The sequence below is a fragment of the Theropithecus gelada genome, chromosome 3 (genome assembly GCF_003255815.1).
Source record: "Theropithecus gelada isolate Dixy chromosome 3, Tgel_1.0, whole genome shotgun sequence".
Classification (NCBI taxonomy): domain Eukaryota; kingdom Metazoa; phylum Chordata; class Mammalia; order Primates; family Cercopithecidae; genus Theropithecus; species Theropithecus gelada.
Window position 1 is genome coordinate 91,693,684 of NC_037670.1, and position 5,959 is coordinate 91,699,642.

At 39.2% G+C, this 5,959-nt stretch overlaps 1 pseudogene; it reads left to right on the forward strand.

Moving 5' to 3' along the window:
• Positions 1–633: 633 nt before the first annotated feature.
• On the forward strand, positions 634–1,094 carry LOC112621424 (annotated as a pseudogene).
• Positions 1,095–5,959: the final 4,865 nt, after the last annotated feature.

A 5,959-nucleotide genomic window follows, 5' to 3' on the forward strand; every position in this document is an offset into this window, starting at 1 on the left:
AGAGTTCAACTCCTGAGTATGACAGTGAACCCAGGAAGAATCTCGACTTTGTCCACATTTTGTTATTTTTATCTTTCAAATTAACCTACACTTTAAATCAAATACCTTGTATATTTTTCGCTGACTGGTTTTTCCAAATGTTTCACAATATTCCATGCTCTGGACAGTTATAAAAAGATCTTAATAAATGCAAACCTAATCTTGCCAATCCCATCCTTAAAGCCCCTTAGTGGTTGTCCTTGGGATGAAGTTTACATTTTGAGCTGTTTATTCCTAGAGCCTTTTCTTTACCATTCTCCCATGACGCTGTAGTTTCAAAACTCCTAATAAGCTGTGCTAACTCTCACTTCTGGACTCTGGAACAGGCTATTCCCTTTGTGTAGAATATTTTGTTTCCTAGTTCTTTTGGTTAACTCTTTTTCATCATTTAAATCTTAGTATAATCTTCACCATCTAAAGGAGGCTTTTGCTGAGTTTCTGCTTGATGCTCCTATAGCTTGTGTTTGCAGAAACTTAGTACTTGTCACCCACATTTGGACTAAATCTTACTCTGATTAGTACACATGGTTTTGGATAAACGAATTCTCTCTTCCACAGGAGGCCTGCCTGCCTGCCTCTGCTTGTGCTGCCACCATGTCTCTAGTGATCCCTGAAAAGTTCCAGCATATTTTGTGAGTACCTGAAACCAACATCAATGGGCAGTGGAAAATAACCTTTGCCATCACTGCCATTAAGGATGTGGGTAGAAGATACGCTCCTGTGGTGTTGAGGAAGCAGACATTGACCTCACTAAGAGGGCAGGAGAACTCACTGAGGATAAGGTGGAATGTGTGATCACCATTATGCAGAACCCATGCCAGTTCAAGATCCCAGACTGGTCTTTACACAGACAGAAAGATGTAAAGGATGGAAAACATAGCCAGGTCCTAGCCAATGGTCTGGACAACAAGCTCCATGAAGACCTGGAGCGACTGAAGAAGAAGATTCGGGTTCATAGAGGGCTGCGCCACTTCTGGGGCCTTTGTGTCTGAGACCAGCACGCCAAGACCACTGGCTGCCGTGGTCGCACCGTGGGTGTGTCTAAGAAGAAATAAGCCTGTAAGCTTTGTCTGTTAATAAATAGCTTGTATGCCTTAAAAAAAACCCTCATTCTAATGAACTCACATTTTTACACAGCTAAAAAATTGATTAATAAGATTATTTTTTGCATTTAATACACTTTTTGTCACCATAAAAAAAGTAAAGAGGAAAGAAATAAACAGCCCACACGTTGCTGAAACAGTGGCTCAGAGACACCATTATATTATTACTGATGTCTTTATGAAATTTCATGGAAATGGCCGGGCGCGGTGGCTCAAGCCTGTAATCCCAGCACTTTGGGAGGCCGGGGCGGGTGGATCACGAGGTCAGGAGATCGAGACCATCCTGGCTAACATGGTGACACCCCGTCTCTACTAAAAAATACAAAAAACTAGCCGGGCGTGGTGGCGGGCGCCTGTAGTCCCAGCTACTCCGGAGGCTGAGGCAGGAGAATGGCCTAAACCCGGGAGGCGGAGCTTGCAGTGAGCTGAGATCCGGCCACTGCACTCCAGCCTGGGCGACAGAGCAAGATTCCATCTCCAAAAAAAAAAAAAAAAAGAAATTTCATGGAAATGAAGACGGAGATACTCAGAGGCATTTCTTAAAGGATTAAGGTCTCATTTGTGTTTCCTATATAACAAAGTAAGTTTAAAAGTCATGTGTCTGTTCTATATGTTGATAATGCTTTTCAAACTTCGTTTTTGTTAAAAGGCCAATTTTTCTCTTCTAATAACAACTTCTGAAGTGAAGAATTTTGTAATAGTAGGTTAAAAATGAACCCTATGTTTTCTTCAATTATAATTATGTGGCAACCTTAATGAAATAACTGAAAATACCAGGTTACGATCCTTACCAAAGAAGGCAACTTTTGACGTAAAAGTTTCTCTATTCCAGAGTCAGTAGAGCAATTGGGCCTACCAGACCCTCAAGCTTTGGGGATAGGCCAACCACTTCCAGCATGATGCAAGAGAATTTGAGTGATCGTGTTCTCTCTTTGCCCGAGGATGGTACATATCTAGCATGTTCTGGGTGCTTAAAAGAGAAGTTAATTCAAGACATGTATTGATTGTCTTAGGGAATTGCACTAAGATTTCTGGGACATTCTTTATGTAAAACTATATGGCATTATGGTAGTTTACTTCTTGTTTTTTTTTTTTTTTTTTTTTTTTCAGAAAGAGTTTTGCTCTTGTTGCCCAGGCTGGAGTGCAATGGCGCGATCTCAGCTCACTGCACCCTCCGCTTCTGTGGGTCAAGCAATTCTCCTGCCTCAGCCTCCTGAGTAGATGAGATTACAGACAACCTCCACCATGCCCGGCTAATTTTTTGTATTTTTAGTAAAGACGGGGTTTTACCATGTTGGCCAGGCTGGTCTCAAACTCCTGACCTCAGGAAATCCACCCGCCTTTGCCTCCCAAAGTGCTGGGATTACAAGTGTGAGCCATCAAGCCCAGTCGGTAGTTTACTTCTTGCCCTGTAGTTGTTTTTTCATGATAATGATTTGAAATATTTTTAGTTTAAAAAAAAAGTCATCTCAGAACAAGCACTGACCCACAAGGGAGTTTGCCAATATAGGTGCTGTAAAAGCTTTAAAAGAAAAGAGTCGCCTTTCCATAGTGTAATTTCCCTTTAATTTAAGCCCTATAAAGCAAAATCATGAAAAAACAATGGAGCTTTATTAAAGAGTGAAGAAGGCCCTACATTTCCTTTTGTGATAGATGGAAGGAGTGTCCAAGTTACTTTCTTCTCTGCATGTAAGTTATAATTGTTTAGAAAGAGATCATGGTTTTATTTTAAATATTTTCCCATGAACTCTTAACATTTGGTCTATTTTGCAAAGACTGACTTTCCTGTGTCTTGCAGAGTTCATACCTGCATTATCAGCAGCAGCCATTTCCCAGTGGACCAACCTGTCTTCATCCAGGGAAGGCTGGGACACTTGCCATGCTTCAAAGGAGCCACAAGCTTTCCAAAAGGAGTGGGAACAGGTAGGTTATCTTTGCCGCAAGTACAGAGGCAATTCTGGAGTACACAATTTGGCTTGTGCCAAGGCTCTGCCTTCTATGGCTGCACTTAGATGCTCCCTGATGCCAGCCCCTCTACTTTGTCTGTGCCCATGGTCATTGGCTGTGATGCCACAAAAGCCTGTTTCATTGACACAAACATTACTTTTTCTTTCTATTCCATTTAATATGGCTTTGTTCAAGAAAATCAACCTTATTAAATGAAACCCTCATTACTAATGCTCAGTTGGAGCATTATGGCTGGGAGTCAGTTATCACAACATCTAAAATAAACCTTTTTTCCCATAGTTGTGTGTTTTAATTTGGTCATAAGAAACATTTCCTCTTAGTGGAACATGACACCTCCCAACTTGGGGATACTTGTCTTTTTGAGTAAATGAATCTGTTTGGCAATTTCTAATGAACATAAATAAGTGGAAATTATTTATCCCCATGCAATTCTCCCCCAGTTTTATTGCTGTCTTTGGTGACAGAAGTACCAATTTTTAATGCTTCAGAACTCAATAACTGAAAGTAATTTACTTTGTGTTCTCATACTAGAAAGTGAAAAACATCAAATCACACAAAGGCATATTTGGGTCCATAGGGAAAAAGAATTCCAGTAAGTTTTGTAGTCTGCAACATCCTGAGGTAATTCCATGCCATGACTCCAGTTAGTCTTTCTTTACACTTTGATGATGTAGCACCTTGTACATACAAGGCGCTTAACAACCAGTTGTTGATGTGGAGGTGTGATCTAGGAGTTGGCCTTAAATGTGAAACATACATCACTCTTTACATAATCATTCAGAGACTCGTTGCATAGACTCATCAGTCAGAGACTGAAAAGTCACCTGCCTGCTGCAACAGAAAGATCTCACCACATGAAGTGGGCGAATGAAGCCCTTGGTCTGATGTCCAGGCATGTTGCCTTTCCCAATTGTACCTTTGCTGTCCTCCTTCCTAACACTGATACACTGAGCTGGACACAGGATTTTCTTTTATCCTGCGGTTCTTCACCTCAGTGCTGCTGCAGTTAAGACCAGGGAAATAAAATCCACACGGTTAAGTTTCTATAAAGTTTGCACTCATTGTTTGGGAAGGACATGGTTGTAAATTGGAAGCTGCCCACCAGATCCTATGAGATTAATGAATCAGAGAAAGTACCATTGCTCTCTTGGGAAGGAGTCACTGCCTCAGTTTAAATGAAAGGCGTTTGGTCTATGGGGGGTGGCATGCTAATGGGCTGCCTTCCTCCCCAAATCACTTTACAGATTCCTTAAGCATATTAGCAACCCAATTCCATCATGATTTAAGAGCAGGTTACCATTTTATACAAGTAAACTGAGCTTCCTTTGTTTTAATGACATGAATATTAGAGAAATTCCAAAATATTTAGATGTACGCCAATGGGCTAAATTTGTTCTAAAACACACCTTCTTTTGTAATAAGCAGTCACTACTGTTTTCATTACAGCAGAATGTATTGCGTTTGTGATTTATTCTCCAATTGTGACTGATGAATTACTAGAGCAAATGACTTTGGGAATTTAGGTAAGTAAAAAAAATTGTGAAGAAAATTTTATCTTGGAATTCTTAATATTCTACATTTTTCTTATGGTACTCTTTGCCTTTTGTAGATTTGGTATTGCCATTTTGAGAATTTTCTATTTTAAAAGACATTGCTCTAAAGGCAAGCAGTAGATTGGGGAAGTATATATACAAAAAACGTTGTACAAAAAATATTAAAGAGTTCATACACATTGATAGGAAGAACACCAAGCCCTTGACAGGTAATCTAGGAAAATTTAAGATGAACAAAAGAAAAAACAAGGCTAGTGCACATATGGTAACATGTTCAACCTTATTAATATTTGAATAAATGCAAATTAAGAGGATATAATTTTTACCTTTTGAATAAGATGCCACGCTGGAGAAGATGTGCTAAATTTGTGACTTTCGTTCTTTATAGTGTGGTTCTTTCACTGAAATAGGTTAAATTTGCTAAGGTCAATCACCTAAGGCTCTTTCTTGCCCATAGGTTTGTAAGTTCATTATCAGGTAACAGCCATCAACTAAGGCCAAGTATTTAAAAGAATACTTTTAAGGTAGGCACAGTCGCATGTGCCATAGTCTCAGCTATGTGGAAGGATTGCTCGAGCCCAGGAGTTCAAGGCTGCAACGAGCTATGATCATGCCACTGCACTGCAGAGCTTGGCAATAAAACGAGACCCCGTCTCTTAAAAATAAAATGACAACTTTTAAATAAATGACTTAAATAACTGTCCATTTCTTGAACAACAAATACTACACAAATAATATTCAGAAGAAACAAAACATCATGTACAGGCCAGAGGGCACCATTTCAATGATTTAATTCCTAATTTTATCACCATTCATTCATTTAACAAATACTTATTGAACAACTACTATGTACCTATCATTGCTCTAGGTCTTGGAGGTGCAGGAGTGGGCAAGTCAAAAAAGTTCTTTTTTTCATTACTCTTACATTATATTTTACAATTATATCATAACTCCCTTACTTAGAAAAAAAAAAACAAAACCCTGGTTTTCTACTCATATTCCAGAATCACAGCACTTAAAAGGTTAAAGTTTTTGATATTTAGCCTTAACAAGAGAAAGCACATCAATCTTGAAATTGTCAGTTCCTTTTTACATGTTTTTAGGTTTTCTTCTACAAGCTTAGAAAGGAAAACCAAACAAAGCCATCTCTTTCCCCAGTGGCTTGTGTCTGACTCATAACATTTCCTGACTAATCAGCTCCAATTAGTGGAGTCATTAAGATTCTGGTGAGGTGATCACATTTAGATTCTATTCCATCTCTTCTAGTAGAGCACCCTTGACAGTGGAAGATGAGAA